The sequence below is a fragment of the Nipponia nippon genome, unplaced genomic scaffold (genome assembly GCF_047370975.1).
Source record: "Nipponia nippon isolate SJK-2023a ecotype South Korea unplaced genomic scaffold, ASM4737097v1 scaffold_29, whole genome shotgun sequence".
NCBI lineage: Eukaryota > Metazoa > Chordata > Aves > Pelecaniformes > Threskiornithidae > Nipponia > Nipponia nippon.
The window spans coordinates 6790275-6801483 of record NW_028262346.1 but is presented as its reverse complement, the minus strand read 5'-3'; positions in this window follow the sequence as shown (position 1 = coordinate 6801483).

Sequence of the window (11209 nt, the reverse complement as noted above, 5' to 3'; positions counted from 1 at the left end):
GGACAACCATGTAACATAGAATGTAGCAGCCATTTATTAGTAAAAACAAAACAAAACAAAAAAAAATAAAAAAATGCCTGTCCTGGATCTTTTTTGGTGGTACCAAAGTTTAAGTCTTTGTGTTTTTAGAAGGACTACTGAACTTGACAGAGAAAATGCTTTCAATGAATCCTACGGATAAGCTGTGAAAGGAACTGCCGATCCTTTCAACGCCACAAACATTGACAACAGCTGCCAGTTCATCTTTTGTTTTTGAATAGTGATTGTTTTATGGAAAGAATCGCGTGTCTTACCAGATGGGCCAGAACCACATTTGGATGGATGGATGGATGGATGGATGGATGGATGGATGGATGGATGGATGGATAGAGCAGCGTTAGCCATACACAGTGCTTTTTAAAAGCAGACTGGAAATTCTCACACCCTTCTCCCTTGGCCCCTTCCTCCTCTGGTATTTTGCCTGCTGTATGAATTAAGATTGTACTCCTCTGGAAATATTTTACAATTTAATATTGAGTGTAATTAAGAATATAATCACTGTTATCAAAAAAGGTATTTAACTCTGTTGTAGTTTCTTTATCATTCATGTGGATAAAAAGTCTATAATAAAAAAAAGAAAACTATGAGATAATAGTTGAGCTTCCTTGTAATTTAATGCTATGCTTATTCCACTAAAGAAAAGAACCAGTACATTTATCCCCAGGCATATCTTTTTAGAAGTATTTTAATTCACAAATAATATGTTGGAGTATTTCATGGCAGAAATCCTCTGCCTCTGGTTATTTAGAAAATGTTTGGAAGTAGATTTAGTGGAGTTTCAGGAAGTGCCTTGTGGATCCACAGAAATAAAGAGAGATTTATGCCAAAGTCAGTCGACTTTTGAAGACCGCAGCCATAGTCTTCCAGGTCTTTTCCTGATGATGTGCAACACCCCGATTGCCAGGGCTTTCCTGAGTGGAATTCGTCGTCATGCAAAACGTCTCAGTCCCAAGCACGGCGTCATCCCTGAGCATACGACTGCGCAGAAGTGCGTCCTCATCAGCGCAGTGCCACCGGCATCTGAAAGCGGTTTCAGCCACCTCCGGCATTTGGATGTGTCGTAGAGTTACTCTCTCAATATTCCCCTCATTCCCAGCAAATCCCCAGGAGATTAAATCAGCTGGCTTTACAGTTCTCTGGTGCAGCCCGACAGATCTGGAAGGCAGGAGAAGAAGGGCACAGCCTGTTTACATCCCCTTCCCTGTGTAGTTTGCTCCTGTAATAGGTGAGCTGACAAGACTCAAATACAAAACTCAGTGAACTGGCAGCATTATGGCTTTTGTAGCATGGAAAAAAAGCAACGAAAGCATCAGAAAAGCTGGACCAGGTCAGACCAAAAGTTCCTCTGTGCCAGTACCCTGTTCACAATAGTAGATGAAATCAGATACTTTGTGAAAGCATGCAAGCAGTTAGAGATATGTTCCCAGAATATTGTTTTAGCATCTAATGATTTACGGCTCATGGGTTTTCTGATCTAGACATCATGTCTTGTTTTTAATAACCTTAAATGGATTTTTTTCTTCCATGAACTCGTCCAGTGACTTTTTAAAACCTAGGCATGCTTTTAGCAGTTTACAGCATCCTGTGGCAATAAGCTCCACAGCTTAAATACAGGTTGTGAGGGAAAAAAAAAAAACAAACCAACTTCTGATGTTTGGAGCTGCCACCTGTTAGCCTCATTTGATGCCCTGGGCTTCTTGCACTGGATCAGGCCAGTTGCCAGTTGACTACTGGCAATCCCTGTCCACCTTCTCCATGCCAGTCGTGATTTCATAGGCATCTATCGAGCCTTTTCAGCTGTCTTTTTCCCAGGTTGAAGAGTCGTAGTCATCCCTCCAACAGAAGCAGTGCCATAGCTTTGTGGGCTTCATGGACCTTTTCCTGATCAGCTGTACCCTTTTTGAGATGGGGAATCGGCTGCGTAGAGTATTCAGGATACAGGACACTATATAGAATATAGCACAGAGTGACATGATGATATTTTCTGTGATGAATGAACTCAACTGTAGTGTCGCAGTAAAATGTCTTACCGCTATAGATCAAAAATCTTGCCCAGACATAAAGTAATCTTGTTGCTCAATAAGAAATTACTCCTCTCATGGCTTCTGAGTGCCAGAGCTCCTGGATGTGGTCAGGTGTGCAGAGTAACCCGTTGTCCCTCACCATTTGAGAACCAGACTGTTCAGGCCCAGGAGCAGACATGAAGGATCTACAGCAGATTTATTTGTTTTCTACTTTCTGCTCAGTAGACCATCATGTTCCCTAGTGACTTTCCACAGCAAGTAAGTAGTGCATCTGTATATTGTTGAAGTTGTGAAACCGTGTTTTAAATGTATAGCTCACACAAATGACAGAATGGATATGCAACTACTATGTTTCAAATTGAACATTCAAACTTGAAATGTCCAATTTGCGCTTGGGTTGTTATGCTAAACCCCCCAGTCAGGAAATGGAAACGCCACTTGTCTGGTTTGTAACTGATCAACAGACCACAACTGCAAATGTTAAGATGGAACAGAATTAAGCATGAATGAAGTGTTTTGAATTAAAAAATCATCCCTCACACTGATAAAGCTCAAGAACGTGATCCTAGAAAACAAACACAGAGCAGCCACTGCCTAAACAAATCGACTTCGGTAAACATCCAAGGAAGCTTCTTATTGCTTTTTGTTTGCTTTCCTCTTGTGCCAAGGTTTGTACACATTAAAGTGATGAGGATCCCATTAAACACTTGTGTTTGACAGACTCAACTCTCAACATTTCCACCAGCTGACATCATAAAGAAAAGAAAAAAAAAGGATACTGGAAGATCTACCCGGTAGTTGATACGGGTGTATATGCAGTATACACACCCTAAGGCTGTGTCTATACTAACGTTCCCCTGTATTTGAACTCGGCTATGTAGTTAAATGGTTGCAGTGGCCCTGGCAGGGTTGTGTTTGAGCCCACCGATGTCCTGGGGAGCCGTTCCCGGCGTGGATGGCGAGTCAAGCCAGACACACGGTCTTTCCCGACAGCAGTTTGGACGCGGCCGCCCCGAGCTGAAAGGTAAGGGTTTCCTGGCGTGGGTGCAGCTCCTCGGTATCGCGTGGGAATGGTCCCAGCCACGGTTAATTTACTGGTATAGGACAGCCCGTGTTGTTGCTGTCCTTAATGTGAAATTAATGTCGTGTTAGAGTGGAAAATAAACATTCAGCTTTTCTTGCACGTGACATGCAGCTTGTCCACACTTTTCAGAAACCTGCACGGTTGACCGTTCTACAGCTCTTACCACAAGAGAGGCAAAAGGTAATAGCTGCATTACAAATCTTTTCAGCCTTTCTTTTGTCAAAATCCCCCAAGAATGGCAAAAACCACAGCATGGGCTACACACTGAGCTGTGATTTGAATTTTCCTGGGTGCTTGAATGAACAATAAATCAATGCAGAAAGCTCATTAGCAATTGACAGTCCTTTTTTTTCCACAGAGTTGGATTTCCATGAACTGCTCACAACATCTCCAAACTGCTTTGAGCGCTGTCCTTCAGATGTGGTGGTGCTTCTCCAGGACTTACAACTTCTCTCATTTGCTTCTGAGATACTTCAGCACAGTTATTTCTGCTGGTGAAGAAGTGCACCAAGCAAAAGCAGGAAGGTATGTGCTTTCCCTTACTCGAGAGCATGGGAACAGACCTTCTCTCGGGACCATACTTTTAGGTGCCTTCAAACCATCTCCCTCAAAGACCTTTATTTACCTTTCGTTGGCCTTGTTCTGAAATGGCAGGTGAAATCCAGTGAATCATGAACAAGTTATTTGAAAGGGACAGCATATGTGAGCATGTCCTGCTCTTTGGATCGATCATACTGACAAATAAATACCTTGATTATCATAAAAAGTTATTGCTGCATGAATAGGGCCAATTAACAAAGGTGTTACAGTGAAGATTTGGAAGTTTTATCTGAACTGGGTACGGCAAGCAGGATAAGGCCCTGCTAATGAATAGTAAATAAAATCTCTGCGTATTTTTTGTACTACTGATCAACTCTTGACAGTTCCTTTGACTTTTGTCTTCTGTGAGGGATTAAAGTTCAGGTTTCCTCAAAATCTGTTCTTCCTTTTTCATAATTTTTATGTAAAACTTCAAGGCCGTTGTGCCAAAAGTTTTGTATAAATTTTGTAGTGTACAAAAAATAGCGCCTTCTCAGCAAACCTGTATTTTTTAGGCTATATCAACAAGGAATTAACAAAAACAAAGCCTAGCATTTGCTCTGACACTCTTGGACAACCACTGTTACCCCACTGGCTTTCAAAGCAGAATCACTCTGCTAAGCAAAACTGTTGGGAGAGCTCCTGTAGGACACCTCGCTATTTTCCTATCATCTGTTTTTCCTCCAAGGGTTTTGTCCATGGAGTTTATGCCCAGATGAGCACGGCAGGGGGGCTGGAACCAGATGATCTTTAAGGCCCCTTCCAACCCAAACCATTCTATGATTCTATGATTGTAAATGTATTTTGACACAATTTTACTCAACTGGCTTGGATTATTCAGTACGTTTTTGAGAGGGCTTTTTTCCACTATATAAGATATTCCTTGACACATACGCTGATATGAAGTGTCTCATCTCCAAACTACTAGCCCAGTATTCACTAATAAATCCCAAAGCAGGTAAATAACCTACAGCCATACTAAGAAGCTCAAGCCCTCCGTATGGCTCGGATCCTCGAGCCCTGTGTCATGTGTCTCTGCGGCCACGTCCACACTTGGCTGGTTGCCCTGGTCTCACTGGGTTTGCTTTATCTGTGCTGGCAGTTTGCTGTGGTGGACTGCACCCAATCCGTGTGAGATAAGATGTTCCTGCAGGAGAGAGCTGCCTCCTCCCCCACCACAGCTCCCCATGCCGTGATCTCAATAAAAGCAAAACCGAGTTTCAAGTGAGGCAGATACCGGGATAAAAAAGAAAAAAAAAGAAGACATTTTAGATCCCCTTCAGGAATATTCAAAGCATCCCACTGCTTCTTCCTTAATGTCTCTGAAAGTTCAATGAAAGTGAATTTCTATTCACAAGAGAAGTTTGTGGAGAAGAATGTGTCCCAGACACTTCCATCATGTCTTCACACTGGGCACATACAAGGGATGGAGATCTGCCATGTAGATGTTCACTGACTTGCAAGACTGAGGTCTGCCTCATTGTGTATTTAGCATCTTTTCCCCTCAGGGCATGGTCTGAATACCAGAGAAGTCACTAAAGAGACTCCCATTGACTTTGGTGAGCTTTGGATCGGGCTCAAAATCACCAATGGGTTTCACAAAGCAATTCAGGTTTTGGTTTGAGCTTTCTGTTTGTTTGATAAAGAAGGAAAGCACTGGCATCTGCCCAAATATAAAGTCCTCCCTTCTTGCGAAGTCTTTTGTGGCATACATAACATGGAAACGGTTTCTAACATCATGCTTGCTCTGGCTCAAAGCCAAATAAAAGGCCAATGATGTCCTGGAGGAGGGAGAGAAGGTACTTACATAGCGAGCGTCCTCCTCTATGGCTGGTACAGAACAGATAATTGCTGTGTGGCTTAACCAAGAACATACCTGCATATATCTGCAGGCCTGCTCTCTGCTGTTCGCTTCTCTGTAAAATCTATTTAATGTAGTTCATTCACTCTTTTCTTATGCCATAGAGGAAAATTCACAGCCGTGGTCATGATCTAAACATGCTTGGTGATTTGGACTGTGGACACCTGAAACCCTGCCAAACAATATCCAGGGGATGTGCTTTGGTCCTCTTTGATACGAGTAGTGAGGCAAGAGGAGCTGAAATTGTTTTGCAGCTATTTATCTAGGCACAGCAGAAAAATGCGTCAATCTCTATTGTTAGTTTTTAAATACCTGCCTGTCTGGAGTGTATTAATGTATTCTGTGTGAACGTATTAATGAAAAAGGAGTCTCCACCCTCAAGCACCACTCCTCCTCTGATCACAAAGCACACGTAATCGCATTTTTTTCAGGAGGTAACTCGGTGCAGTTGCCAGCTCAGCTCCAGTCTGGCAGTAAGGACTAGGGGCTTTTGCAGAGCAAAACAAGGAAATGTGCCTTCCCTAACAGAGGCATGGGGAGCGGTGTGTGCTGCAGCATGAGACTGATGATATCTTCCTGCCCATGGTGCAGTGAGGAACAGCTAAGCCAGGCTGCAAGAAGCGCCAAAATGAAGCACGTTTGAAACCCAGCCCTAAACTGGCCATCACCAATTAACAGCTCAACAACAGCGCCTGAAATTCCTACCTCGTTCCTTTCAGTGTGGAGAGCCAGGCTGGTCTGTGTAACACCCAGAAAGCACGGACGGGGCTCAGACTCGCCATGGTCCCATCGTGGTCCTGTCGTCGCCCCTGTGCCAGGAGCCATCGCAGCTGGTGGGGTTCCCTTGCCTGGGGAGCACCCAAACCACAGGGCTGCCTGCCCCTCTAAGCATGAGGATCCCATTTCTCTTCTCCTTTCTACCAGGGTAAAGCCACAACAAATCCCCCCCATTACAGCAGCGTGCTGGGCAAGGGCACCACCATAATGGAACTGAGGTTTTGGAGTGCCTTGTGGTCCCAGAGGAATGACAGCTATGTAAGGCAGACTAAATGATAACTTTTACTAGTCCAAGAAATGGTGCTTCTTAACCCTTACGGTCTACTTCCAGTTCCAATAGCTCAAAAAACAGCATTTATGGGAAATTCCAATGGAGTTTAATAGGGAACGACAAGCTTTCTCTAGGATGCTTGCAACAACGCAGAGAGCACTGCAAGAGGGATGTAATTCTCCACTCAAACCTATTAGCTGCTCAATTTCTATAGAATCTTACTGATTTCTTCCCTGTTCAATTCAATAAGGCCTTTCCACAGAAAAAAACCTGCACCTTTCCTGCAGCCTACACAGATACAAGGCAGAGTAAATCTGTATTGTTTAACAGGAGGTAAAATTGCTACTTCTCTTTTCTGTTATATACAAGGTGGGAAGTCTCTGCTGCATAAATTCCAAGCATTCGACAAAAATCAGTTCATACCAAACACAGCTTGTTTCAAAAAAGTGTCGTTACAAGTTAGGCTTAACTCACAGCAAACCAAAAGCCCGCGAGAGGAGACCCCAAGGCACTGCTCTCGGGACACGGCATGTTTCTGCAGTGGCTTCTGAAGGCAGCGTGCAGGAGGAGTTGACGCAATCGCAGCGCACCAGAAGGGGCCCAGTGCTGGAGGGAAGCTCTGGCAGACTTCTAGGTGGAGTCCAGCTGTGTCTCCTGCTCCACCAGAAAGATCATGAAAGGAATTGCTTAACAAAAGGATGTTGAGTAAAGCCTCTCTTTGATACACCTCCACACTTTATTGATTGGCGATAAACGGAAGAGATTATTCTGCCCTAATAAAAACCATGGAGAGAAGAAAGCAATCAACAGAGGCAAATGAAGTGAGCAATTAGTCTGAAACCCTTCAGACCAGCTTTACTTTCATGCAAGGTCTTAGCAGCATGATGCTGATGGAAGGATCTCCAGCAGTCACAAGGTAATCTAGAAATTTGTAATCTTATTCTGCTCTATATTTAAATTACCATGTCTTATTTTCTTAACTTTTTTTCAAGCTGAAAGGCAAGACAGAGGTTCTCCTTAGGATGTCTTACTGATGTGACAAAAAGAGATTGTATCATGGGGAGCTGGAGGACTCCATAGTAAGCAAATGATCTTCCATTTTCAGTAACACTCAGCCCAGCTCTCCTTGCACCAGGGGAAATTTCACATGAGATCCTGAAACAGCTTCTGGGCCCGTATCTCAGTTTATTCACAGACATGCACACACGCACTGATGGATAAGAGGCAAAGCCTGGACAGTTTACTATGCTGCCTGGTTTTGCTGTCCAAGCTTTATAAAAGAAGGAGTTGCTGCAGATCCCTCTGATTCATGTCATATACAGCGTTTCAGTCTGAGCAGCCTTTCAGAGCTGGTATCATTCTTCATATAAATGTGAGTATGGGGTTGGCTTGGCTTTTTTCTTGTGGGGTTGTATTTTCTTCAATCACTTGCTTTTTCTTTATGCAACCTGTGGCTACACAGATTTTTCACAATAATTCCATTTTAAGTTAAGCTTATTGATGCAAAGAGAGTAGAATTTAAAGTGGAACATATACGACTTCAGATACAAGCTCTTTTTATACCTGAGAATGTATTGGCAGACAATTTATTCTTGTGTTTATTAACTGGATGTCATCAGGATACATCCTGTGACTCCACATTTTATTTCTATTCCGGAAAAGGAGCTAGACTAGAATAAAATAATGATTGGAAATCTGTGTATCACACATGCAAGCTGGAAATATGTGTGCTTGTGTGTGTGTGTCTGTGTTTGTGTGGCAGTATTAGTACAAGGTGACACCTGAATCTGACTTGAGCAGTTGCTTTTTATCCATTATACTTTCCAGTAATAAGTCATGTCATATTTTTAAGCTTCTACAAGAGGAATATTATCATAAAACCAAGAGGCAGGAGATCTCCTTGAAATTCCCAGCCATGCCACAGACTCTCTGACCAATGTAAGACAAATTGTTAGGCTCAGTTTCCCTGTCTCGACAGTAGGTTAATGATCCATCCCTGCCTCACATGATTGCTGTGAAGAGACTTTCAGCCATCATTTTGAGCAACTCGGTGCTTGGATGAGGGTTTTGGTAACAAACAATATTGCTGTGGTAAAATAATGTTGTTATTTTCCACAAAGCAAGAAATTGTATTTTGGGCCCCCATCATTTTTCCATCTAGTTGATTATTCCTAGTTACTTTCTTATGTGATGGCTGAGATTTTTTACAGGAGTTAAGCACTCCGCTTCTGGAGGCAGTGAAAGAAAAGGTATATCCTGGGCTTGAAAACTTGGGCTCAGTTACCTTTTCTGCTAATGTCTCCCTCTGTGTCCTGGGGCAAATTGGCTGGGATTAGATAAAAGTGTGTGCTAGATGTGCTAGAGTGTGATGCCAATGTGCTTGTCCATTCCAAGATTAGATGCCATAGACAAACGAAGTCAAACTCAAGGCACCTGGGGAAGTTCATTGCCTTAAGAGAAACATTCAGGTTTTTGATGTCAGATTAATGGCGATAGCAGAATGTATCTCACAAGGAAGTTGTAAAGATAATTCACATTAGAGATGGTGAAATACTCAGATGTCATAAATGGATCTAAAATAAGTGTGCTGGTTTTGAACATTAAACTGCAATCTGAATGTCTGTTGGCTTTCAGGATGGTTTGTGCTTGTGAAGAAGGTTTCCACAACACGGTGGTGTCCAAGGAAGAAGGTGCTTTACTTACCTGTTTCTTAGCATTTTAAATCAGTTTTGCAGTGTTTATTTGTGTGGCGACACTGCCGAGAGGTGCTAGGCAACAGCAGTGTTATCAAGTATGTAAGATAAGCAGATACAGCGTGTTGAATTGGCTCAAAAGGAATGAATGAATCAGCCGTGCCAGAGCCATTTCTGTTGGGGTTTTAGATAGTGGAGAACGGTGGAAATAAAAGGAGCTGCTGCAGCAGAAGAGAGGATTGGGAAACTTGGAGGCAGGGGTAGATAGGGGACGTAAGCCAAATTTCACTGCTTTAAGTTTGGAATTAAACCCAAGAGCCAAAAAAAAAGATGGAAACTGAGATTGATAAGGGTGGAAGCAGATGGAAAGTGCTGGCTAGAGAGGCAGTAAGATTCAGGATCCTGCTGTGGTTTTGCTGTGAATAGGTGGATATTACGTGGAATAACTTTGTGGTCTAACAGTGCAGGGCAGACTTTTCCACTCTCAGATCCATAGGGCTGGGTTTCAGTCCTGCAGAGCTGTTTTGGTTTGTACTTTGGTAGATAAAGACCCAGGAGTTAATCATCAAGTGAGCTGCGAGATTTTGGAAGAAAAAGTCGTTTCTGGTGGTCTGGTCCCATGGTTTGCAGCAGGACAATCAGTATTTGCAGCCTGTTGCAACCTGGGGTCATTTCACAAAAGGCTGCATTTATTAAAGCTATTTGTTGGCAGAACTCACCTGTGATTTCCATACTGTCTTCAAGGTTCATCACCATCTACTTATGAGATTATCATGGTGTCTCTCAGTGGAAGCCTCTTACTGTTGGTTTCCATCAGCGTAGCAGTAAACGTTCTCCGGAGGTGAGCGTTAGGGCAGTAGGAGAGGACCCAGGGTCGCCAAAGAAATGTGTGCAGCGATTAATTCCTGAAGGAGCCGAGTATGATCAGGGAGCCCATGGGAAGAGCCTGCCAAACCCTAGTGCTTCTTGGGGTCCTCCCAGGCTCTTTCTCTATCAGCCTGCAGCAGGGTGCATTAATGGTGGCTAGAGAATTGCTAGGGTGGGTGCTTGGGTAATACCAATTTAGGGCAGTGACATTTGGGTTTGGTTTATATCTGGTCCAAATTCTTGTCCCCCTCCCCAGATTTTACATATATATGTATTGTAAATTTACTGAGGAAAATTAAGAGACCCAAGCCCCTAATTTCTCACTACTGCCAACATTTTCATTTTTTTCAAGAACAACCTAAAGTCACAAGAAGAGGGCCATTCCTTGAGATGTTTATTTCTATGATGAGAAAGTAAACGATATGTTTTGAGAAATCTCTTCAAAGAAAAATTTTGTTCAGCTTTAGTTTGAGTGCAGCTAACCAAATGGAGGAGGGCGATGGGGTCACAAGACGTGTTTTATGCTAAAAGACAAAAAGATTAGGGGGAGAGGAAAAGATCACCTCCATAATTAATTAAATCAGCTCTACGCCAGCTATCAGGTCTTTACTGCCGTTAGTTATATCCTGTTATTAATTGGATTGGGTTCAAAATACAAACAGCTCTTCAGGCTTATCTAACACCTAATGATTTGTTTTGCTCCATTTCTATTGTGCCAGGCGCTGCACATCAAATTATTCCTCCAAAGATCTTGGTACACCTGTGGTGGTGGAAAATATTCCAGTGACAAACAGTGGCTCTGACAAGATTTCAACAGTGGATTTGACTGGCCTGGTGTGTGTAAGTTATGTATCTGACAAGGAAACTGTGTCCCCAGAGTCTGCTGTCTCTGAAGAGCCAATTTCCATTTTTGAGTTACCGTTCTTCACCTTTGCTGTCTCGGCAACGCCTCCCGATTCAGCGCCAGAGCAGTGATGGCCGACGGCTTCTTCCACCTGCAGCCGCCTTCTGGAG